Source organism: Meles meles, chromosome 10, assembly GCF_922984935.1.
Source record: "Meles meles chromosome 10, mMelMel3.1 paternal haplotype, whole genome shotgun sequence".
NCBI lineage: Eukaryota > Metazoa > Chordata > Mammalia > Carnivora > Mustelidae > Meles > Meles meles.
Genome location: NC_060075.1, coordinates 107,623,947 through 107,649,674, shown reverse-complemented (window position 1 = coordinate 107,649,674; position 25,728 = coordinate 107,623,947). Strand labels below are relative to the sequence as shown.

The 25,728-nt window shown below is 39.9% G+C and overlaps 1 protein-coding gene across 6 annotated transcripts in view; it reads left to right on the top strand.

Annotated features, from left to right (window-relative positions):
- SUGCT (succinyl-CoA:glutarate-CoA transferase) overlaps positions 1 to 25,728 on the top strand; it is a 793,120-nt gene that overhangs the window by 40,918 nt on the left and 726,474 nt on the right. The gene's annotated exons all lie outside the window — the stretch shown is intronic.

The following is a 25,728-nucleotide window of genomic DNA, read 5'->3' as shown; positions in this document are numbered from 1 at the left end:
CCTAGCCCTCGCCCTCTAATTAATCATTATAGGTAACCGAAATGAAGATTTTTCATGTATTTATTGGCTGTTTGTATTTCTTCTTGAATTGTACACCTGTAGTTTTGTTTGTTTGTTTTCGCAAATTGATATTTTACAGACATTTACAAAATACTGTTACTAATTCATACATAGAATTGTAGGTGAAATATTAATTGGCTTTAGGGTAGCACAGGAAATCGGCATATCCCCTTAATTTATTCAAAGGTGTTAAGCCAGGTGAAGGAAAGAAAAGAGTTCGGTAAAGTCTTCCAGATTGTTTAGCTGGGGAATGTTGTGGGTGTTTGTGTGTGTGTGTATGTGTTAGGTCCAAGGAAAAAGGTTATTATTTTAGTTAGTTTAATCTATTTTTAAGCACTTAGCTATTAATTAGGGAGGTAATATAGAAAAGTGGCTCTAAAAATTCTTAGTTACATTAATAGTTTTTATCAGAAAAAATTATAGTATTTTCAGTTCAGTCTTCATTCATCTACCAAATATTTACTGTAGGCGTGTGATTTGCCAGGCAGTATTCTATGGTTCTGGGATGTGGCCGTGGATAATACATGGAGGTTTGCCTTATATTATAGGTTAAGGAGATAGACAGTAAATAAATAAACATATTCTTTTTTTTTTTTATCATTTTATTTTTTTATTTATTTTTTCAGCGTAACAGTATTCATTCTTTTTGCACAACACCCAGTGCTCCATGCAAAACGTGCCCTCCCCATTACCCACCACCTGTTCCCCCAACCTCCCACCCTTGACCCTTCAAAACCCTCAGGTTGCCCCAACCTCCCACCCCTGACCCTTCAAAACCCTCAGGTTGTTTTTCAGAGTCCATAGTCTCTTATGGTTCGCCTCCCCTCCCCAATGTCCATAGCCCGCTCCCCCTCTCCCAATCCCACCTCCCCCCAGCAACCCCCAGTTTGTTTTGTGAGATTAAGAGTCATTTATGGTTTGTCTCCCTCCCAATCCCATCTTGTTTCATTTATTCTTCTCCTTTCCCCCTACCCCCCCATGTTGCTTCTCCATGTCCTCCTATCAGGGAGATCATATGATAGTTGTCTTTCTCCGATTGACTTATTTCACTAAGCATGATACGCTCTAGTTCCATCCACGTCGTCGCAAATGGCAAGATTTCATTTCTTTTGATGGCTGCATAGTATTCCATTGTGTATATATACCACATCTTCTTTATCCATTCATCTGTTGATGGACATCTAGGTTCTTTCCATAGTCTGGCTATTGTAGACATTGCTGCTATAAACATTCGGGTACACGTGCCCCTTCGGATCACTATGTTTGTATCTTTAGGGTAAATACCCAGTAGTGCGATTGCTGGGTCATAGGGTAGTTCTATTTTCAACATTTTGAGGAACCTCCATGCTGTCTTCCAGAGTGGTTGCACCAGCTTGCATTCCCACCAACAGTGGAGGAGGGTTTCCCTTTCTCCACATCCTCTCCAGCATCTGCCATTTCCTGACTTGTTAATTTTAGCCATTCTGACTGGTGTGAGGTGATATCTCATTGTGGTTTTGATTTGTATTTCCCTGATGCCGAGTGACGTGGAGCACTTTTTCATGTGTCTGTTGGCCATCTGGATGTCTTCTTTGCAGAAATGTCTGTTCATGTCCTCTGCCCATTTCTTGATTGGATTGTTTGTTCTTTGGGTGTTGAGTTTGCTAAGTTCCTTATAGATTTTGGATACTAGCCCTTTATCTGATATGTCGTTTGCAAATAATCTTCTCCCATTCTGTCAGTTGTCTTTTGGTTTTGTGAACTGTTTCCTTTGCTGTGCAAAAGCTTTTGATCTTGATGAAATCCCAATAGTTCATTTTTGCCCTTGCTTCCCTTGCCTTTGCCGTTGTTCCTAGGAAGATGTTGCTACGGCTGAGGTCGAAGAGGTTGCTGCCTGCATTCTCCTCAAGGATTTTGATGGATTCCTTTCTCACGTTGAGGTCCTTCATCCATTTGGAGTCTATTTTCGTGTGTGGTGTAAGGAAGTGGTCCAATTTCATTTTTCTGCATGTGGCTGTCAATAAATGGTGCTGGGAAAATAAACATATTCTTTAAGTTTTTTATTTTTTGGTAATTGAGCCCATTAATGATAAGGGCTAAAGAGAAATAAAGTAGGGCAAGAGGAATGGGATGAGGAGGAGCTATTTTATACTTGGAGATAAGTGAAAACTCCCTTGGGGCTGCCCAGGTGGTTCAGTTGGTTAAGCATCTGCATATCGCTCAGGTCATGATCCTGGGGTCCTAGGATTGAGCCCCACAGTGAGCTCCATGCTCAGCAGGGAGCCTGCTTTTCTCTCTCCCTCTGCCTCTCCTCCCCTTCCCTCTACCTCCCACTCATGCTTTCACTCACTTTCTCTCAAATGAATAAATAAAATGTTAAAAAAAAAAAAAAGAGAGAGAAGTCTCCCTCGATAAACTGACATTTGAGCAGAGTCCTGGATGAAGTAAAGGAGTGAATCATACAGATATTGGCAAAGATGCCTTCAGGAAAGGGAAATAGCAAGTGCAAAGGACCTAAGGCAGGAATGTGCTGGGCATGTTTGAGGACCTTCAAGGATGGCTGAAGCAGGGAACAAGGGGAATGTAACAGGAAGAAAAACAGGAAGATATTGGTTAGCAATATCATGAAGAGCTTGTTGACAACTCTTAAGGAATTTGACTTTTACTTTGAATAAGTTTGTAAGTTAATGGAGTATTTTGAACAGAAGAATGATAATGATCTGACATATTTTAATTTTTTTATTTTTTAAAAATTTCTCCTATTTATTAATTAACATATAATGTATTATTTGTTTCAGGGGTACAGGTCTGTGATTCATCAGTCTTACACGACTCATGGCACTCACCACAGCACATACCCTCACCAATGTCCATCACCAGCCACACTATCCCTCCCACCGCCCTCCACTCCAGTAACCCTCAGTTTGTTTCCTGAGATTAAGAGTCTGTTATGGTTTGTTTCCCTCTCTGGTTTCATCTTGCTTGATTTTTTCCTCTCCTCCCTTATCTATCCTCTAGATGGAGGATCTAGCCCTTGGAGATAGATAGATCCTCTGCCTTGTTTCTCAAGTTCCATATATCAGGGAGATCATATGATAATTGTCTGTCTCTGATTGACTTATTTTGCTTAGCATGATACCCTCTAGTTCCATCCACGTGATCTGATGTATTTTTAAAAGTATCACTTTACCTTTCCTTTCCTTCTCCTAATGTCCTGAGAAACAAAAACTGAGGATTTTGGAGGGGAGAGGGGTCGGGGCTTGGGTGAGCCTGGTGCTGGGTGTTAAGGAGGGGATGGATTGCATGGAGCACTGGGTGTGGTGCATAAACAATGAATCTTGGAACACGGGGGAAAAAAAAAGCCCTTCCCCCCCCAAAAGGATCACTTTAGCTACTGTGCTGAGAACAGACTGTAGAGGACAACTGTAGAAGTGGAAGAACAATTGTGAAGCTCTTAAACTACTCCAGGCTAGAGATACTGGCAGCTGGAGTGGTGGGGGTAGTTGAGGAGCAATAGGATTAAAAATGTTTCTTTATTAGTCATAAAGTAATAATAACCAAAATACTCCCGTTTCTATGCATTCAGGTTAATTGAGATATAATAATGCTTTGACTATGACATATTACTTTAGTATAAATGATGCTTTTCAAAGTATAATTATGTGGTGCTTTTTATTTTTATTTATTTATTTATTAAAAAGATTTTATTTATTTATTTGACAGAGATCACAAGTAGGCAGAGAGGCAGGCAGAGAGAGAGAGAGGGAAGCAGGCTCCCCGCTAAGCAGAGAGCCCGATGTGGGGCTCGATCCCAGGACCCTGGGATCATGACCCGAGCTGAAGGCTGAGGCTTTAACCCACTGAGCCACCCAGGCGCCCCATGTGGTGCTTTTTAAATGTAGATTAAGCTATAACTGCAAAGTTTGGTCGATACTATTTTAGAGGGGATGATCATTAACTTAGCTACCGAATCAACATGAGAGCCAGCGTCTGTAAATAGTAGATGACTCTTTGCCACTAAATCTGACTCTCTCTTAAATGTACTATTTTATAGATATGTAATCACACTTCAGTCTTTGTGTCTGTATATCAATATTTATATGTGTCAGAAAGAGGGAAAGGTTTTTCCTTAAAATTTCACAGTCTATTGGAAATGTGGAGGTCTAAATTACTAAAATAGGTAAAATATTATCTTCAAATTACCTTGTTATCATAAAAATGCTACATAACTTGCAAATGCACCATCTTCAGTGACGGTAAATATTTATTTCTCATTCCCATGAATTTGCATTGGCTGAGGTTCAGCTGATCCAGACTGGTTAGATTTGGCTCCAAGTTTCAGGGGCGGGGGGCCTGCTGTGCTGTACTTATCTTTCACAGTCCTTGGACCAGTGGCCACCAAATGGGTGTTTTCCTCATAGTGAAAGGCAAGAGTACAAGAGAATGAGCCTAACCTCACAAGTACGTTTAAAGCATTAGCTACATCCTATTGGCTTGCATTCCTTTGGTCAAGGCAAGTCACTCGACCAAGCCCAATACCAATGCATGGTGAAATATGTTCTACTCTTGTGGCAGGATCTACAGAGTCACATGGCAAGGCATGGATTCCAAGAGGGGTAAAGATTAGGAATAATAATGTATTTTTTCACATCCCCCAGCCAAACAAAAATGCTGATCCACTTGGGGGGCACCTGGGTGGCTCGGTTGGTTAAGCATCTAACTTTATCTCAGGTCATGATATCAGGATGGAGCCCCACGTTGGGCTGCCGGCTTCCCACTTGTCAGGGAGTCTGCTTCTTCTCTCCCTCTGCCCCTTCCCCTGCTCCTGCGCTGTCCCTCAAATAAATACATAACATCTTAAAAAAAAAAAAAAAAAGCTACTCCACTTGGGAAGCCTCACAGTTCCCAAAGTTTCACATCTATAACTAACTACAGTTAAAGCCAGCAGTTCTTCTGGGTCTTGGCTTGTGGTTAGAGGATCTCCGCATTTTCTTCCAGCTCTCAGATCCCGTGTTCACATTTTAGTGTGTCGAAGGGCCCTGGAGATAGATTGTATAATGCAGGAGTTTTCAGCTACGGGGAGAGTGCAGATTTGATATGCTCTTTGGTGATAGGGATGGGGGAATAAGGAGGTGATGGGGAGAGGCACTTACAGTCTGAACAATCACCTTCCATAATTTTGTAATCCTCTACATCCCCATCTCCTGACAACCATGAGAAAAACACCCATACAGTTCATTCTCCTTTATTTCCTGATAAGGAAAGAGGTCCGGAATGTCCAAGAGACCTCTGGTCACACAGCTATTTCATGGCAGACGGCTTTACAATTCAGGCCTCTTGACTAAATATTAAGTGCCTCTGTGTTTTCCATATTTAGGTGTATATCATTGTTGTATGTTACATTGTTATAACTTACATTATCAAGTGATGACAAGACACTGAACAGCTTGACTTGAGAAGAATATTGTCTTGGTCTTCTCTTTCATTTGTTGTTAATCATATTTACTCGTCAGGGAGTCTAAATGTCAACGGAGTCTTTGGAAGCAGAGGTTGTTTATGAGTGACAAATCTGTGTGTATATAAAGTAAGGGCCATCTCTTTTGTAAAAGTTTGATATTCTTGGTAACCAGTGTTTGTTTTTGATTTTTTTTTTTAAATAAGGCTGATTAGATCAGTCTAAAGTTGCACATGTTATGATTGGGATCCTAAACTTCCCTGCTGTTTCCTGGTGGCCTTGCTGTTCTGTCAGTGCTGTCCAAGCCCCAATAGTCTGTTCTCACTCACATGTTGGCCTTAGTGCTGATGAGAGTAATCTTAGAATGGCTGGGAGATTTATTTTAATGCACTCCGACAGTTGTGTGGTTGAGATGGCCTCAGTCTGTGAAATCTGGTCTGCAGGACAAAAATGCTCCACTGATCACAAGGGAGGAAGGACGGGATTATTTTTGTCAGCGAGGTCCTCTTATCATTTCGGAGTATGAACAGTAGGGGGCAGTGTTTAAAAAGCTATCATTCACTAGGAATTACTTTTTGAGAAAACTCATGTTTCCTCTGTATCAGTGGGTAAAGAAAATCTCTGAAAGGGCATATTTATATTTTTAAAGAAGTTTCGTTTTTTAAACTGACCATTCTCTACCTCTTTATACTTTTAGTATAATGATATTCTCCATGGCACTTTAATTTTAAGTTGTACCCTCTTTCCTTTATTTCTTCTGAGCATGTTACTAATTATAAAAAGTTAGCAGTAAAAATCCTCTCTACCACATTTAAAAATATTTACTTTTTTTCTTCTTATTAACTTCATTGCTCTTTTTTCCTAGAAGGATAAACATTGCATTATAGTATTGACCAGACTAATTTTGTGGTAGGAACATTGTGTATGCCCTTTAATAATTTTTTTTTGGGGTTGGGAAAGGGCTTTGCAAAGTACCTTTTTGATTTTTGTGAATTCCCCAATGGCATTTTCTTAATATCTGTCCTTGTATGGACAGATTACAGGATTCTGCTTGATGATAGGTCCTCAAGAGGGACCTCAGAACTCATTATCAGAGAGAATATTTTAAGAGAGTTAGACCCATTCTTTAGTTTTAAGTAGAAAAAAAATCTGAGAGCTCTACTTATGAGCTAAGAATAGCTAAGACAGTTTTAAGGAAGAACCTGGTGGGCAGATTTGCCTTGTTAGATAAAAAGACTGATAAAACCTGTAGTAATAATATAGTGTGGTATTCGTATGAGGATAAGAAATACATCGATGGAACAGAAGAGAGAGCTCAGAAACATGCTGGCATATATGGAAACATGTTTTTTTTTTTGGGTTTATAATCCAGATCATTAAAGGATAGAATATGCAATAATTGATGGTAGAACATTGGTTATCCTTACGGGAAAAGATAACCTGGATCTTGAGTGTATTCTATATAGTGACATAATATTGATTTATACCCTAAATATAAAAAGTAAAACTTTAAAACTTTTAGAAAACAATATGGGACAATGTCTTTATGACCTTAGGGCAGGGAGGAATTTTTGTAGACAACATACGAAAAGTATGAACTACAAAGGAAGAGACTGATAAACTTGACTACTTATTAAAATGAAAAACTTTTGTGCATCAAAAGCCACTATAAAAAAGCAAGCAGATGAGTCACAGATCCCTGGAAGATAACTGACAAAGGATTAATAACCAGAATATCTTAAAAATTTTTCTTTAAATCCAATAGAAGAAAAGAGAAACAGTTCAACAGACAAATGGGCTGAGCTCCAGAAAAGGAAACCCAAATGGCCGTAGACAGTTAGTCAGGCTCAGTAGTTTTTAGAAAAATGCAAACTACACTGTATGTTAACGAACTAAAATTTAAATAAAAAAAGAAAAATGCAAATTAAAACAAGAATAGTATTCCACTTCACACCTAAGAGATTGACAGACATTTAAAAACCTGACTCTACCAGACAAAGGAATCTGTGAACGTTGCTGGAGGACAGATACCCATGTTGGAAAATGATATCCATGTTGGGAGCAATATGGCAAGCTGTTTTGAGATTGTACAAAAATCTACCCTATGATCTTCAGTTTTCACTTTTAGGTACATCCCTATAGAAAGTCTCGAACATGTGCATGAGGGGACATGAAGAATGTTCATAGCAGCATTGTTTGTAATAGCAAAAAGGTGAAAATATGAGATGAAGTATATTTCAGTAGGAGAATGGCTAAATGTGTAATATAATGAATGGGATACCATTAAGCAATGGAAAGAGTAAGCTGGAACAACATGAATTCAGTTAGATTAATTTTCCAAACGTAAAATTCAGTGAAGAAAGCAAGTTACAAACAGTGATACGCAGGTTGATACTGTTTATGTAGAGTTAAGATAATAAAAATTGTATATATTTTTTAGTAATTCACTTAAGTGTGGTTAAAATATAAAGATATACGTGGTGATGAAAAATACTAAATTTAAGAGAATGATTACCCCTGGGGAGTGGGGAGGGAGGGATATGGGACAGGATAGGGACATACACGGGACTTCAACAGTATTTGCCAAATACGCATGCGTATTTGTTATATTATTCTGTGTACCCTTTTATTTTCAGCATAGCAAAAGATCCAGAAATACCCAAGTAATTCCCTCTCCCCCTCCCTCCCTTTCTCTGTCTCTCTTCTCCCACTCCAACGCATATTTCATGAGCTTCTGTATTTCCCCGCTCATTGAGTGTACAGGATGAACAATGCAGACCTGATTTCTGCCTTTAGGAGCTTACAGCCTAGTGTTAGAGACATTTTATAAAGAAGTTAAAAAAATCGTATGGCAAGTACTAATAAATTGTGTTAGTACTATGACAGAGATTCATAGAGGAGGGGATGCATAGTGTCAGAAAAGGCCTTTCTGGGGAGTTATCATTTAAAGACCTAAAACGGGAGAAGCAACCAGCCTTTTAAAGATCAAAGGGAGGAGCATTTCAGGAAGCAAGGACATTATGTACAAAGGTCCTGAGGTAGGAAGGATCTAAATTCCTTTAAAAGCCTACGAGAAAGCCAATGTGCCTGAAATACCAAAAACGATCAGAATGCTTGAGAAGACACTGTGTAGGGGTGAAAATGCTATGGCATACAGGGAAGGATTTGAGCAGTAGAGGGATATGATCCAGATTACATTAAAAGTAATCTTTAAAATAGGTAGGAATCAAATACTGACTAACCTGCTGAAGGACTTTCATTAATAACATTGGACATGGAATTATGCAGCCATAAAAAAGGATGAGGTCTGACATTTGTGATATTGAATGGACCTAGAGCATTATGCTAAGTGAAATAAGTCAGACAAAGACAAATACCATTTGATTTCACTCATATGTGGAAGCTAAGAAACAAACCGAATGAATAAATAAACAAAAAGCAGAATCAGAAATACAGAGAACAAACTGATAGTTGCCAGGGGTGGTGAGGGGGTGGGCCAAATAGGGGAAGGGGAGTGGGAGGTACTAGCTTTCAGTTATGGAATGAATAAGTCATGAGAATAAGAGGCACTGCACAGGGAATATAATCAATAATGTAATAGTATTACATAGTGATAGAATGTAGTTACATTTGTGAGCATAACAATGTATAGAGAGTTGAATTACTTACATTGTACACCTGAAACTAATATAATATGTGTCAACTCTGCTAAAAACAAAAAACAAAAAACTGACAAACTTCTAGTCATGCTGACCAAGATAAAAAGATACAAAGATACAAAGTTAACCCATATCAGGAATGAAAGAAGGGTCTTCACTTCTGACAACAAAGACATTAAAAGGATATCAACAGAGTATTGCAAATAGCTCCATGCCGGTTAATTCAAAAACTGAGATGAAATAGAATAGAATAAATCCTTAGAAGACAAAATGTACCAACACTTACTCAAGAATAATGTGAATTGTGCCAACCTATTAGAGAAATTACATTTTTAGTTGAGAACTCTTTGGAAAAAACTTCAGGCCCAGATGGTTTCACTGGTGAATCTTACCAAACATTGAGTAAGAAATACTGTCAATTCTACACAATCTCTTCCAGAAAAGAGAAAAGGGAATCCTTCCAAATTCATTTTATGAGGCCAGCAGCGCCCTGATTCCAAACTAAAGACATTCCAATAAAAGAAAACCAATGACCAGTATCTCTCATGAACATGGAAGTAAAAATTCTCAACAAAATAGGGACAAATTGAATCCAGCAGTATATAAAATCATAATACATCACAATCGAGTGGGGTTCATCCCAGGAATTTAGGCCGAGTCAACTTTCAAAATCTATGCTAAGCATATTAGCGCACCATAGAAGGGCATAAGAGAAAAGCTGCATGACCTTTGGCTTTGGCAGTGACTTTAGACATTTGATGGCAAGAGCATGACCTACTTGGCCATCAAAGGGAGTGTGGTCCTGGATGAACCTCAGAAACATCAAACTGTGTGAAACAGTCCAGATGCAAAAGGCTAGGTATTGTCTGATTCCATTTATATGAAATGTCTAAGAAAAGACAAACGTATAACCTGGAAAGCAGATCAGTGGTTGCCTAGGGCTGGAGATGGGCTTGGGGGATTAACTGCAAAGAAGCATGAGCAAAGTTTTTAGATTGTGGTGATGTTTGTAAAACTCTGTATGTTGATTTATGGACTTTCAATGGATGTATTTAATGCTGTATAAATGATGTTTTCATAAAACTGCCTAAAAAATGAAAAAAAGAAATCACTGGACATCGAAAGAAGGTTCATATTTCCAGAGAGTAGTGATTAAGATAAAATTTCCTTAGATTACTGAAGAAATCCCCATGCCTCCATAGTGTTTCAGCATCAGTAGCAGAGAACAGTGAGCCCAATGGCCATGGCAAACCATCCAGTGACTGCATCCAACATTCATATCATGGCAACGACAATACAAAACAGAACATTGCTGCACTTGGATTCTTGGGGAGTGAGCTGGTCTGTATGTGTGTGTGTGTATCTTCTCGTCATTTTCTGCATATTCACCACATAACCTCATCTCTTAAAGAAGAATTACTGGGGCGCCTGGGTGGCTCGATGGGTTAAGCCTCTGCCTTAGGTTCAAGTCATGATCTCAGGGTCCTGGGATCGAGCCCTGCATCAAGCTCTCTGCTCAGCGGGGAGCCTGCTTCCCCGTCCCGCTCCCCCCTTCCCCCGACCTGCCTCTCTGCCTACTTGTGATCTCTGTCAAATAAATAAATCTTTTTTTTTCCCATTCTTTTTTTTTATTTGTTTATTTTCAGCGTAACAGTGTTCATTGTTTTTGCACCATACCCAGTGCTCCATGCAGTACGTGCCCTCCCTATTACCCACCACCTGGTTCCCCAACCTGTGACCTGCCGCCCCTTCAAAACCCTCAGGTTGTTTTCAGAGTCCATAGTCTCTCATGGTTCAACTCCCCTTCCAATTTCCCTCAACCCCCTCTCCTCTCCATCTCCCCATGTCCTCCATGTTCTTTGTTATGCTCCACAAATAAGTGAGACCATATGATACTTGACTCTCTCTGCTTGACTTATTTCGCTCAGCATAATCTCTTCCAGTCCCGTCCATGTTGCTACAAAAGTTGGGTATTCATCCTTTCTGATGGAGGCATAATACTCCATTATGTATATGGACCACATCTTCCTTATCCATTCATCTGTTGAAGGGCATCTTGGTTCTTTCCACAGTTTGGCGACCGTGGCCATTGCTGCAATAAACATTGGGGTACAGATGGCTCTTCTTTTCACTACATCTGTATCTTTGGGGTAAATACCCAGCAGTGCAATTGCAGGGTCATAGGGAAGCTCTATTCTTAATTTCTTGAGGAATCTCCACACTGTTCTCCAAAGTGGCTGCACTAACTTGCATTCCCACCAACAGTGTAAGAGGGTTCCCCTTTCTCCACATCCTCTCCAACACACGTTGTTTCCTGTCTTGCTAATTTTGGCCATTCGAACTGGTGTCAGGTGGTATCTCAATGTTGTTTTAATTTGAATCTCCCTGATGGCTGGGGATGATGAACATTTTTTCATGTGTAAAAAAAAAAAAGAATATCTAGACGTCTGCCTGTACTGTAATCCCATAAACATGTTGAAGGGGAGAAAAAGAAGGAAGGAAGGAAAGACAGGAGGAACGGATGGAGGGAGAGAAGGTTGGAAGAAAGAAGGGAAGGAAGGAATGAAGAGAAAAAATTAAGGTATGTGGGATAACAATGGGCAAGTTTTTGTTTTTTTTTAACCTCTGAAAATTGTAGTTCAGTTTAGGTCACATGACATTCACATGGCAGTAAGCATCATTTCTAGACTGAATAAATAATCAGTATGGATACGACACGGAAAGGGATCCTTACAGTCAAAATAATTGGAAACTACTGGTCTGAATTATGAATGTCTTGGTTGCACCCTGTTCTCTCTGGAAATGTTTTTTTTTCTCAAGAAATTCAGAGTATTGTGACCATCTGTCCAACTTTATAGTCAGTGATCCCCAGCAAAAGTGTGGTTTGACATATTTACCGTTTCATACCAAACTCATTATTTAAACAAATAATGACACCATCTCTGCTGGGGAAGGAAACTTAACACAGAAATACAAGATTTCAAAACACAGCCCATAAAGCTAGGGACTGAGATTATGTTTTGTCTGTAGACATGGACTGACTCCAGAAAGTGACTTTATGCCTTTATTTTATCCCCAAAGGGAATAACCTCTTTATCTTTAAATACTTCTTTTTACCCTTACACATATAACAGATGTGTTGTACGAGTTGGACTCAGTGGAGTAGACACAGAAACTTCATTCTCTCCCACCCTACCTCTGCAACCTGTATCCTCGACTCATTTTCATTTTTCATGGATGAAATCCCAGAGAAGTCCTATTTTTTTTTTCTGGTTGTTTTATTTAAAGTATTAAAAAGTCCAGCCCAATCTAAAACTATAACTTCAGACTCTTGTGCAGTTTATGACTCTTCCCTTTTCCCAACTTGGGCCTGCCTTTTTGGGAGCCTGGGGAGAGAAAGAGAGAGGTCGAAGGGGAGAGAGAGGAGACAGAGAGAGAGAGAGGGAAGAGTATGTGTGTGTTGGAAGGTGATAGTTTCTTCATTCGTCCATGATTCTTCTCTCCCCTGTTGCTAGCTGCTGTGTGTAATTCCTTCAGAGTCAGGCTCTCTTAGGAAAAGGGAAGTGAGTATCCCCTTAGGGTACACAAAAGCCTTTGATTGACGGGTGTAGTTGTAGCCTTGGATTGGAGACTTCTGTATACCTGAAACTCAGTTGGTGGTTCTTTGTCTTGTGGGGAGCTTTGTAGGATCCTGAGACCTCAGACTGTAGTTCTTCCCCTTCAGCCCCTCTCTTTTTGTGGTCCTCTGTACACAGTCCTCTGTACACAGACCATGTGTACACACATGTTCCTATAGGCATCAGAATAAAATTTCTGCTTAACTTTATGGGTAGAATTCCTTTTAAACAAGCTAGTTCTGCTCTTCTGATGGGCCACTTGGCTCATAGGGCATACCATCCGTTTCTATCATTGGGGGTAGTGCAATTTATTTCCAAACCTGTTACTTTTGCTGCATTTAACCGATGAAACCGTAACATCTTGCTTTTGGTATGTTTTTTAGACAACAAGTCAAGTCCTTAGGTAATTTCAAGTTCTCAGAACACAGGCCAAGATCACAGATGCTTTTCTTTTTGTTTTTTTTGAAGTCTCCTTCAACTGGCTTGAAGTAAGGGGGAAGCAATTTGCCCCTCCCCTGTGGCAGGGTGAAATGCACAGCATGCTGACAGCTCTTTCTAAGGAAGCCCTTGCTAAAGGTCTTATTTGTCTTATCTCCCTACCTTTTCTTGCATACCTTCACATGGATGATAAGCTAAGGGCAGCAAAACTGGTTTCACGATATTTTAGTGTCATCCACACTGGTGTTCTGGCACTTCCGGCCTTCTTTTTGGGTTTGACATCTCAGATGAACAGAGACAAGAGAGTTCCATTTGAACATTCTTTAACTCAAATTTTGACAAACCTGAGATAATTGGTCTTAAAATTTTTTAAGTATGAAAGGATAATATTTGATGATAAAGTGTCTTGACTGATTTCATATGCATTCTCAAATATTTAAACACAAGTGTAAAGGTCAAGTTTTTCCATATACACAATTTCTAAATAAAGATCTTTTCCCATTAGCAAATACTGCTTTAAGGCTGATACGGAGTTGTTACTGGATATAAGGAACATTATGATAGTTTCCCTTGGGAACTCTTCATGAAACTGTGAAATTAAGGGAATCTACTGGACTGGAACATGAACAAAATGACTTCCCATTACGTTAAAAGAGACGAAATTGCTCTTCTTAAAAGAGTTCTGCTTAAAAGCATTCTGTATTTATGGATATGCACTGAGTACTATCTCATCACACAATTTTATGCATGAATGTATGTTTGATCTACTTCAGTCCCCAGTTACTTTTATTTTCCATATACTATTGATCAATGAAGGAGGAGCTCAAGATTTGAGAAGGAGGTTGAGCTGTTTTCTGAATGCTTTGTAATTCCAGAAGCAAAGAGATCGGCTCGGCCTAGCAATATGGTATAAATCTAGAGTCAGTTGGTTTCACCTTTGGTCTCTGATTTCTAATATATGGATGATAGTTCCCAATTTAAAGAACTCCTTGGGAACTCGAGACCAGCAGGAGGGAAAAAGACGACAACATTAGTTCATGTTAAAGTAGTAATTATTTCAAAATTGTCACAAATCAGATGATTTATGGATCGTGCCAGATAACACATGTCAAGACTTAGCTCTCATCCCAAAATCCTGTCATCGAACTGAATTGTTTCCCTTTATGGTATTAAGCCTGGGAAATAAGTCCATAAATTTAAAGAAGTAATGCTAGATAAGAAGAAATGTTATACTTAAAAAGATGCAAAAAATAAATGTTAGATAAAATTTAGATAGCATGTATTTCATGAGTGCTAATAATACTTTTTCCATTCTGTCAATGGTCTTCCAAGCCAGCATTAGTGCAATGGTACAACTTTCAGTCCTTTACTTGAACTACAATATTTTTCATCACTGAGCTTAAAAGTATGTGGAGTTAAGTCATAGTCACACAATCCTGAAAGATCAGAGATGTTGATAAACTATCAGATTGCGGAATCAGTGATTCTGTTTTGTAAAGAATGTAAAACCCACAAAAGTTTATCAAGTGAAAAAATATCAGCGTTAAAAAATTTGGCAAACATATTTGGGTATAAGAAAAACTAATCTAACAAACATGCCAATTAAAAAATGGGCAAAGGACCTGAATAGACATTTCTCCAAGGAGGATATACAAATGCCAACGAGCACATGAGAAGATGCTCGACAGTATTAATCGTTAGGGAAGTTCAAATAACGACCAAAATGAGATACCACCTCATACCGATTAAGGTGGCTACACAAAATTAAGTGTTGGTGAGGTTATAGGGAAATTGGAACCCTTATGCACTGTTGGTGGGGTATGTAACCCATGATGGAGGTCCCTCAAAGATTTGAACAGAATTACCACATGAGCCAGCAATTCGACTTCTGAGTATATGTGCAAAAGAATGGAAACCGGAGACTTGAACAGGTATTTGCACATGTATGTTCATCGCAGCAGCATTATTCAGAATGGCCGGAAGTTGGAAGCAACCCAAGTGTCCATTAATGAAGGCATGGATGGATGAAAAAACTGTGGCATATACATACAATGGGATAGCATTCAGCTTAAATGGAAAGGAAATTCTGACACGTGCCACAATGTGGATGAACCCTGAAGATGTTATGATATGTGAAATAAGCCTTACACAAAAGGACAAATACTTACATCCCGTTTACAGCATCCTGATTCATAGAGAGAGGAAGTAGAAGGGTCATTCCGGGGGCGTGGGGGGAGGGAAACGTGAGGAAGTGCAAAGGTTCAGTTTGGGAAGATGAAAAGTTTAGGACCCAGTCGGTGGTAATGGTTGCACAGCATCAACGCTCCCGCACTGTACACTTGAGCCTGGTTAAAATGGTGAATTTTATGTGGTGTATGCTTTGTCACCATTGAAAACGTAAAAATTAGCATGAAAAAATAGAATAAAAGAAAACATTTAAGTAAAAAAATAGTTTAAGCTACAAGGTAGACTATGGGAAAAATTATAATTATTATGTCACAGCCACAGGAAAATGTCTTGCTGTATCTGGAATAGTGGTATGCAGAGACAAGCACTTGATGACTAAGTATAAAACGCTCCTTTGTTCAGGAATAAACTGATTCTTATGGGTGTAAATTAAAAACCCTTTATTTCAAGGATTTTTCTTTTTTGTTTCTTTTCAGTCTGATGGGATTAGTGTATATATTAGAATATACCTGTACATTTGCTTAATACTAAATACTGATCAACATTCCATTTTTGGGGAGTCAAAATCCTATTCCATAATAGTACTTCTATGCCTTCAGATTCTTATGCTATTCACCCTATATTATCATTCCGTTGTAAATAATTTCTCATTCCTAACATTGTCTAGGAAATACTCAAAGGGTTGAGGCAAATATTTACTCATTTAAATGAATACTTTCTGGAGAGAATTGCCTGCTAGGATAAATAGTTACAATCATGCATTATAATTGATCAGAATTTCTGGTCTTAACTTCAAAAGAAAGAAAGAAATGCTTAAGTGTTGTCAATCTGACAGATGAATTTTTATGGTCCCAAATATTTATTTATTTTTAAAAAGATTTTATTTATTTATTTGGCAGACAGAGATCACAAGTAGGCAGAGAGGAAGGCAGAGAGAGAGAAAGAGAGGAGGAAGCAGGCTCCCTGCCAACGAAAGAGCCTGATGCGGGACTCGATCCCAGGACCCTGAGATCATGACCTGAGCCAAAGGCAGAGGCTTAACTCACTGAGCCACCCAGGCGACCAGCCCCAAATATTTCTAGGAGGGTACATTTCTGCTACTCCAGCCAGAAATTTCAATCTTGCTTCTCACAGCTCTCCAAGGAAAGCCAAAATGATAGTGGGGGATCTACCTTTATCTCAGTTAGATACACCCAGAATTTTATGTGTTCTCTTTACTATCCTTATATTTTGAGTCTTCTGCTCTTCCTGTATGGTGGTGTCTCGTGTGCTTGGGCTTATGTACTCTCAGTTCTGTTTCTAACCCAGCATATGGGTGCAGTGATTCTCCCAAGCTGTACATCCTGTCCACACAGATAACCCTCATTTAGATCTTTTACCTGCCGGTGTTTGGTTGAAGGTGCTCAGGATCATTTATCAGCAAAAGTCGTCAGTGTTTATCTTCAGTGCTTCTGTGTGTCTTTCCCTCTTTGAACGGAATACTGTATGCCTGTGTCCTCTATTCCTCCATCATTTCCGGTCTGATCTGCCCTTTGAACTTGAACTGTTTCTTAGGACACCTGGAGGTCCTGGGGATTATGGACGTAAGCTGTTTGGTCTGTCTTCTTGACTGTCGTGAGTTATGCAGTCTTAAAAACAACCAGAGCTAACGTGAAAGGCATAGAATCATTAACCGTGTGGCCCAGATACTTCTCAGTTGAAAAATAGGGGGTGGGAAAGAGGGATAAGTCACAGGAGGAATCTCATATTGTGAGACATAGGTGTGGAGAGGCACCTTTTGGAATGTTTCCCTCTTGTTCTGCCTGCCACCGCACTCCCAGCATTTCACTGGATTCTTTGCAGTTCCCCAGTTCAGTTACAAGAGGAGGGGCCTGTCATTTTTGAACATAAAGTTTTGTAGGAACACAGCCATGCCCATGTGTTTATATATATTATCTACAGCTATTTTTGTGTTGCAACAGCAGAGTTGAGTAGTTCATCAGAGAACATCCTCCCACCCCAACTCACAAAGCCTAAAATATTTACTATCTGGTGCTTGGCAAAATCTGCAGGCCCCAGATCTAGAGTATTTGGTATTCATGTCCTGGATGGCAGGATGACACCACAGGATGGAGGGAAAAAAACCCACCCTTTTCCTTTTATTTTATTTGTCCATTCCCTTTTACTCCCTTTTGAGTCAAAACTCTGAGGGTTTTTAAGATAGAAAATGCATTATGATGTTAAAGCTGGGAATCTAAGTCCTGTGCCTACAGTCCCAAGAATGAAAATAATTCTCCATAACAAAAGTGATTACAGATGTAATAAGAAACGAAATCAGGAGGCGCCTGGGTGGCTCAGTGGGTTAAAGCCTCTGCCTTTCGCTCAGGTCATGATCCCAGGGTCCTGGGATCGAGCTCCACATCGGGCTCTCTGCTTGGCAGGGAGCCTGCTTCCTCCTCCTCTCTCTCTCTGCCTGCCTCTCTCCCTACTTGTGATCTCTATCTGTCAAATAAATAAATAAAAAATCTTAAAAAAAAAAAAAGAAACGAAATCAGGAAAATATTTACATTTGGCTTGGCTATATAAAATAATATCTAAGATTTATTGCGTACTTATTATGTGTTAGGCGCTGTGCTAAATATCTATTATGTATTATCACATAAAATGGCACGTAATTGGCATAATTTACATATAGGCAGATCTTGTAATTATGTTAATTGCTTATCAATTATAAAAGATACCAGGCAGTGTCATCCAAAAAAGCTCTCAATGAGGATTTATGAGACTTGTATGAGATTGTCTTCTGACCTTGGGGAAGTCATTACATTGATCTGATCTTAAATGTTCTCATCTCTAAAATGGAGGTAAATCTGCCTGCTTACTTCATAAGCTTCTAGTGGAGTCTGAGATGTAATTTGTGAATGTTCCTTCAGATTTGTAAATTGTTATGAAGATATTAAAGATTAAGTCATTAAGTATGTTTCAGGTTATGTTACATGAATTTTATAGGGGGCATAATACTAGTCCTACTTGGAGCTCTTTTTCATGAGACTATGTAATGGAGAACAAAGGCCCAGGGGTTAGGGGACCTGGGGTGAATTCCTAGTTCTACCGTTATGGCTGGAGAACTTCGGTCAAGTTTTTAATCTCCTCTAATTTCTGTTTCCTGGCTGTAATACAGGAACATTGATGCCGGTGCCTCCCCCAGCAGTGGTATTATAAAGATTCAATAAAAGTGCAAATGGATCCTTAAAAGTGATACAATCTTCACGTGCAACGTTACTCTGAGACCTGAGTCTTCTACTCCCGCTCCTCCACAGTCCTCCAGACATTTTCCCTCCACAGACCCTCTGCTCTGGCATGTGGACAGCGAGGCTCAAAACTGACTGGAAGCTGCTCTCCTGCTACCATGTCTCAGGGCAGAGGCTGAACTAACTGTCCTAATGCTCACATTCTAACATTTCCCACATTCTGTGACTCAGGGCTGCTTTCTGTGCTTACTTCACTGTATATGTATTAAGATGCCATTATTTTTGATTTCTTAGATGAGCCAAAATTAAAAAGAATACAAATGTTAAGGAAAAAAAAAAGAGGGGTGCCTGGGTGGCTCGGTGGTTTGGGCCGCTGCCTTCGACTTGGGTCGTGGTCTCGGGGTCCTGGGATCGAGTCCCGCATCCGGCTCTCTGCTGGGCGGGGAGCCTGCTTCCCTCTCACTCTCTCTGCCTGTGATCTCTCTCTGTCAAATAAATGGATAAAATCTTTAAAAAAAAAAAAAAAGAATTTGTGGGACTTCTACTGATGTGACGGAATAGCTATCCATTCAAGAAATATGTATTGATGTAGATACTGTGGTGAATAAATGGGGTGTCTCGATCAGATGGAGGCCCCCCAAAAGTGGGGCAACGATCGGGTGGAAGCTGGTGGTGTGGCAGTGAAAGGGTTCACCGGAGGGAGAACAAAGGAGATAGAAGTTTACAGAATACACTTCGAGGGGAGCAGTGGGCAACTTAGCAGAGGAGAGACACTGTCTGCCACGAGCCAGTGCGTGAGGCTGTTTTTAAAGGCGGAAGATGAGGGAGTATGGGGACATATGGAATCTTCCCCTTTTTGGGATCTGTGCCTAGTTGTAAGTGGCCCACTGGGTACTCAGGGCCTATGGATATTTTGAGGTGGGTCGTCTTATGGGCCTGCCTGTATTCAGCCGGGGGGTCACTGTGGGTCCTTTCCATCCATCGCTCAAGTTTGTTTGTGCAAAAGTGGCCTCTACAGATACTTTGATAGGTACCAGGAGCATAAAGATTAGTAAGACACAGGGGCAGCCAGCAGCCCCTCGGGAAGGAGATCGTTCATATGGAACCCAGTCGTTACAGATCCATTTAAGGAATGGATAGAAGTGCTATGAAGCTCAGATTAGGGGCTGACTAATGCCGCGGTGGTTGTGGGGTGCTAGGGAAGTCTTAGCACAGGAGGTCATCATTAAGTTGACTTTTGAAATACGATTTTTTTTCTCCCCTAGGCAGGGAATGGAGGTAGAAGACATTTTAGACAGTTCGGCAGAGGAACTGAGACACAACTGACAAGTCGTGTTCAAAGAGCCGTGCAGAGGCCTGGGTGGATAGAGCCTGAGGTGGAAGATGAAGCTTGAAAAGTAAACTGAGGCCACCCAGAGGACTTCTATGCCATATTTTCAAGCTCAGTCTCTATCCTGTTATTAATAGGAAACCATCAGAGATTTTAAGCAGGGAAATGCCCTGGTCAAATCCATTTTAGGAGGATAATTAAGTGCACGTAGAGAATTGCATTTAACCAGAGCATATCCTGATAGCAGTTCACGAATTTCAGTAAAATAATGGGAGAAACAGAAGCAGTGGGTAGAGTGGAGGGGTGGATCAGAGAAGGATTTAGCACATGCACTAAGTGACCAAAAGAAAAGAGAAAGAAGGGAATTGAAATGATTTCAAATTGCCTAGCTTGAGCCATTATGGGATCTGGGAGAAATGAGAAATGAAAATAGGTTAAATATCGGGGGGCATGGGAAGAGAGAATTTCAAGGTGAAGATAAAATGATCAGGGTCAGATACTCTGCAGAGGACATTTTTGACTTGTAAGTTCATAGCCCTTTTTATACTCTTTTGATTTTAACATTTATTAGATTGCATTTATTCATCCAAACATGCAAGCATGCATGCGTCCACCCATTCAGTCATTCATTCATTCAGCAAAATAAGTGTTGTATATGCTCCCTGCCACGCAATATAATGTAACTCTTGAATTTTTTTTTAAATTTATTTATTTTTTTCAGCATAACAGTATTCATTGTTTTTGCACAACACCCAGTGCTCCATGCAATACGTGCCCTCCCTAATACCCACTACCTGGTTCCCCCAACCTCCCACCCCTGCCCCTTCAAAACCCTCAGGTTGTTTTTCCGAGTCCATAGTCTCTTATGGTTTGCCTCCCCTTCCAATTTTTTTTTTATAAACATATAATGTATTTTTATCCCGAGGGGTACAGGTCTGTGAATCGCCAGGTTTACACACTTCACAGCACTCACGATAGCACATACCCTCCCCAATGTCCATAACCCCCTCCCCCTCTCCCAACCCCACCTCCCCCCAGCAACCCCCAGTTTGTTTTCTGAGTTTAAGAGTCATTTATGGTTTGTCTCCCTCCCAATCCCATCTTGTTTCATTTATTCTTCTCCTATCCCCCTAATCCCCCATGTTGCATCTCCACGTCCTCATATCAGGGAGATCATATGATAGTTGTCTTTCTCCGATTGACTTATTTCACTAAGCATGATACCCTCTAGTTCCATCCATGTCGTCACAAATGGCAAGATTTCATTTCTTTTGATGGCTGCATAGTATTCCATTGTGTATATATACCACATCTTCTTTATCCATTCATCTGTTGATGGACATCTAGGTTCTTTCCATAGTTTGGCTATTGTAGACATTGCTTCTATAAACATTCGGGTACACGAGCCCCTTCGGATCACTGCGTTTGTATCTTTAGGGTAAATACCCAGTAGTGCAATTGCTGGGTCATAGGGTAGTTCTATTTTCAACATTTTGAGGAACCTCCATGCTGTTTTCCAGAGTGGTTGCACCAGCTTGCATTCCCACCAACAGTGGAGGAGGGTTCCCCTTTCTCCGCATCCTTGCCAGCATCTGTCATTTCCTGACTTGTTAATTTTAGCCATTCTGACTGGTGTGAGGTGATATCTCATTGTGGTTTTGATTTGTATTTCCCTGATGCCGAGTGCTGTGGAGCACTTTTTCATGTGTCTGTTGGCCATCTGGATGTCTTCTTTGCAGAAATGTCTGTTCATGTCCTCTGCCCATTTCTTTTTTTTTTTTTTTAAGATTTTATTTATCTATTTGACAGACAGAGATCACAAGTGAGCAGAGAGGCAGGCAGAGAGAGAGGAGAAAGCAGGCTCCCCGCTGAGCAGACAGCCCGATGTGGGGTTCGATCCCAGAACCCTGGGATCATGACCTGAGCCGAAGGCAGAGGCTTTAACCCACTGAGCCACCCAGGTGCCCCTGCTGCCCATTTCTAGATTGGATTGTTTGTTCTTTGGGTGTTGAGTTTGCTAAGTTCCTTATAAATTTTGGATACTAGCCCTTTATCTGATATGTCGTTTGCAAATATCTTCTCCCATTCTGTCAGTTGTCTTTTGGTTTTGTTAACTGTTTCCTTTGCTGTGCAAAAGCTTTTGATCTTGATGAAATCCCAATAGTTCATTTTTGCCCTTGCTTCCCTTGCCTTTGCCGTTGTTCCTAGGAAGATATTGCTGCGGCTGAGGTCGAAGAGGTTGCTGCCTGCATTCTCCTCAAGGATTTTGATGGATTCCTTTCTCACATGGAGGTCCTTCATCCATTTGGAGTCTATTTTCATGTGTGGTGTAAGGAAGTGGTCCAATTTCATTTTTCTGCATGTGGCTTTCCAATTCTCCCAGCACCATTTATTGAAGAGGCTGTTTTTTTTCCATTGGACATTCTTTCCTGCTTTGTCGAAGATTAGTTGACCATAGAGTTGAGGGTCTATTTCTGGGCTCTCTATTCTGTTCCATTGATCTATGTGTCTGGTTTTGTGCCAGTACCATGCTGTCTTGATGATGACAGCTTTGTAATAGAGCTTGAAGTCTGGAATTGTGATGCCACCCACTTTGGCTTTCTTTTTCAATATTCCTTTGGCTATTCGAGGTCTTTTCTGGTTCTGTATAAATTTTAGGATTGTTTGTTCCCTTTCTTTGAAAAAAATGGATTGTATTTTGATAGGGATTGCATTAAATGTGTAGATTGCTTTAGGTAGCATAGACATTTTCACAATATTTATTCTTCCAATCCAGGAGCATGGAACATTTTTCCATTTCTTTGTGTCTTCCTCAATTTCTTTCATGAGTACTTTATAGTTTTCTGCGTATAGATTCTTAGCCTCTTTGGTTAGGCTAGGTATTCCTAGGTATCTGATAGTTTTGGGTGCAATTGTAAATGGGATTGACTCCTTAATTTCTCTTTCTTCTGTCTTGTTGTTGGTGTACAGAAATGCAACTGATTTCTGTGCATTGATTTTATATCCTGACACTTTACTGAATTCCTGTACAAGTTCTAGCAGTTTTGGAGTGGAGTCTTTTGGGTTTTCCACATATAGTATCATATCATCTGCGAAGAGTGATAGTTTGACTTCTTCTTTGCCGATTTGGATGCCTAATTTCTTTTTGTTGTCTGATTGCTGAGGCTAGGACTTCTAGTACTATGTTGAATAGCAGTGGTGATAATGGACATCCCTGCCGTGTTCCTGACCTTAGCGGAAAAGCTTTCAGTTTTTCTCCATTGAGAATGATATTTGCAGTGGGTTTTTCATAGATGGCTTTGATAATATAGAGGTCTGTACCCCCTATCCCTACACTTTGAAGAGTTTTGATCAGGAAGGGATGCTGTACTTTGTCAAATGCTTTTTCAGCATCTATTGAGAGTATCATATGGTTCTTGTTCTTTCTTTTATTAATGTGTTCTATCACGTTGATTGATTTGCGGATGTTGAACCAACCCTGCAGCCCTGGAATAAATCCCACTTGATCGTGGTGAATAATCCTTTTAATGTACTGTTGAATCCTATTGGCTAGTATTTTTGTGAGAATTTTTGCATCTGTGTTCATCAAGGATATTGGTCTGTAGTTCTGTTTTTTGATGGGATCCTAGTCTGGTTTTGGGATCAAGGTTATGCTGGCCTCATAAAATGAGTTTGGAAATTTTCCTTCCATTTCTATTTTTTGGAACAGTTTCAGGAGAATAGGAATTAGTTCTTCTTTAAACGTTTGGTAGAATTCCCCTGGGAAGCTGTCTGGCCCTGGGCTTTTGTTTGTTTGGAGATTTTTGATGACTGTTTCAATCTCCTTACTGGTTATGGGCCTGTTCAGGTTGTCTATTTCTTCCTGGTTCAGTTGTGGTAGTTTATATGTCTCTAGGAATGCATCCATTTCTTCCAGATTGTCGAATTTGTTGGCGTAGAGTTGCTCATAGTATGTTCTTCTAATTGTCTGTATTTCTTTGGTGTTAGTTGTGATCTCTCCCCTTTCATTCATGATTTTATTTATTTGGGTCGTTTCTCTTTTCTTTTTGATGAGTCTGGCCAGGGGTTTATCAATCTTATTGATTCTTTCAAAGAACCAGCTGCTAGTGTCATTGATTTTTTTCTATTGTTTTTCTGGTTTCTATTTCATTGATTTCTGCTCTGATCTTTGTGATTTCTCTTCTCCTGATGGGTTTAGGGTTTCTTTCTTGTTCTTTCTCCAGCTTGTTTAGGTGTAGGGTTAGGTTGTGTACTTGAGACCTTTCTTGTTTCTTGAGAAAGGCTTGTACCGCTACATATTTTCCTCTCAGGACTGCCTTTGCTGTGTCCCACAGATTTTGAACCGTTGTGTTTTCATTATCATTTGTTTCCATGAATTTTTTCAATTCTTCTTTAATTTCCTGGTTAACCCATTCATTCTTTAGAAGGATGCTGTTTAGTCTCCATGTATTTGGGTTCTTTCCAGCTTTCCTCTTGTGATTGAGTTCTAGCTTCAGAGCATTGTGGTCTGAAAATATGCAGGGAATGATCCTAATCTTTTGATACTGGTTGAGACCCGATTTGTGACCCAGGATGTGATCTATTCTGGAGAATGTTCCATGTGCACTAGAGAAGAATGTGTATTCTGTTGCTTTGGGATGAAATGTTCTGAATATATCTGTGATGTCCATCTGGTCCAGTGTGTCATTTAAGGCCTTTATTTCCTTGTTGATCTTTTGCTTGGATGATCTGTCCATTTCAGTGAGCAGTGTGTTAAAGTCCCCTCCTATTATTGTATTATTATTGATGTGTTTCTTTGATTTTGTTATTAATTGGTTGATATAGTTGGCTGCTCCCACGTTAGGGGCATAGATATTTAAAATTGTTAGGTCTTCTTGTCGGACAGACCCTTTGAGTATGATATAGTGTCCTTCCTCATCTCTTATTATAGTCTTTGGCTTAAAATCTAATTGATCTGATATAAGGATTGCCACCCCAGCTTTCTTCTGATGCCCATTAGCATGGTAAATTGTTTTCCACCCCCTCACTTTAAATCTGGAGGTGTCTTCGCGTCTAAAATGAGTTTCTTGTAGGCAACATACTGATGGGTTTTGTTTTCTTATCCATTCTGATACCCTGTGTCTTTTGATTGGGGCATTTAGCCCATTATCATTCAGGGTAACTATTGAGAGATATGAATTTAGTGCCATTATTAGCCTGTAAGCTGACTGTTACTGTATATTGTCTCTGTACCTTTCTGATCTACTACTTTTGGGCTGTCTCTTTGCTTAGAGGACCCCTTTCAACATTTCCTGTAGAGCTGGTTTGGTGTTTGCAAATTCTTTCAGTTTTTGTTTGTCCTGGAAGCTTTTTATCTCTCCTTCTATTTTCAATGATAGCCTAGCTGGATAGGGTATTCTTGGCTGCATGTTTTTCTCGTTTAGTGCTCTGAATATATCATGCCAGCTCTTTCTGGCCTGCCAGGTCTCTGTGGATATCTGTGTCAATCTAATATTTTTACCATTGTATGTTACAGACTTCTTTTCTCGGGCTGCTTTCAGGATTTTCTCTTTGTCACTAAGACTTGTCAATTTTACTGTTAGGTGACGGGGTGTGTACCTATTCTTGTTGACTTTGAGGGGGGTTCTCTGCATCTCCTGGATTTTGATGCTTGTTTCCTTTGCCATATTAGGGAAATTCTCTCCCATAATTCTCTCCAATAATTCTCTCCAATATACCTTCTGCTCCCCTCTCTCTTTCTTCTTCTTCTGGAATCCCAATTATTCTAATGTTG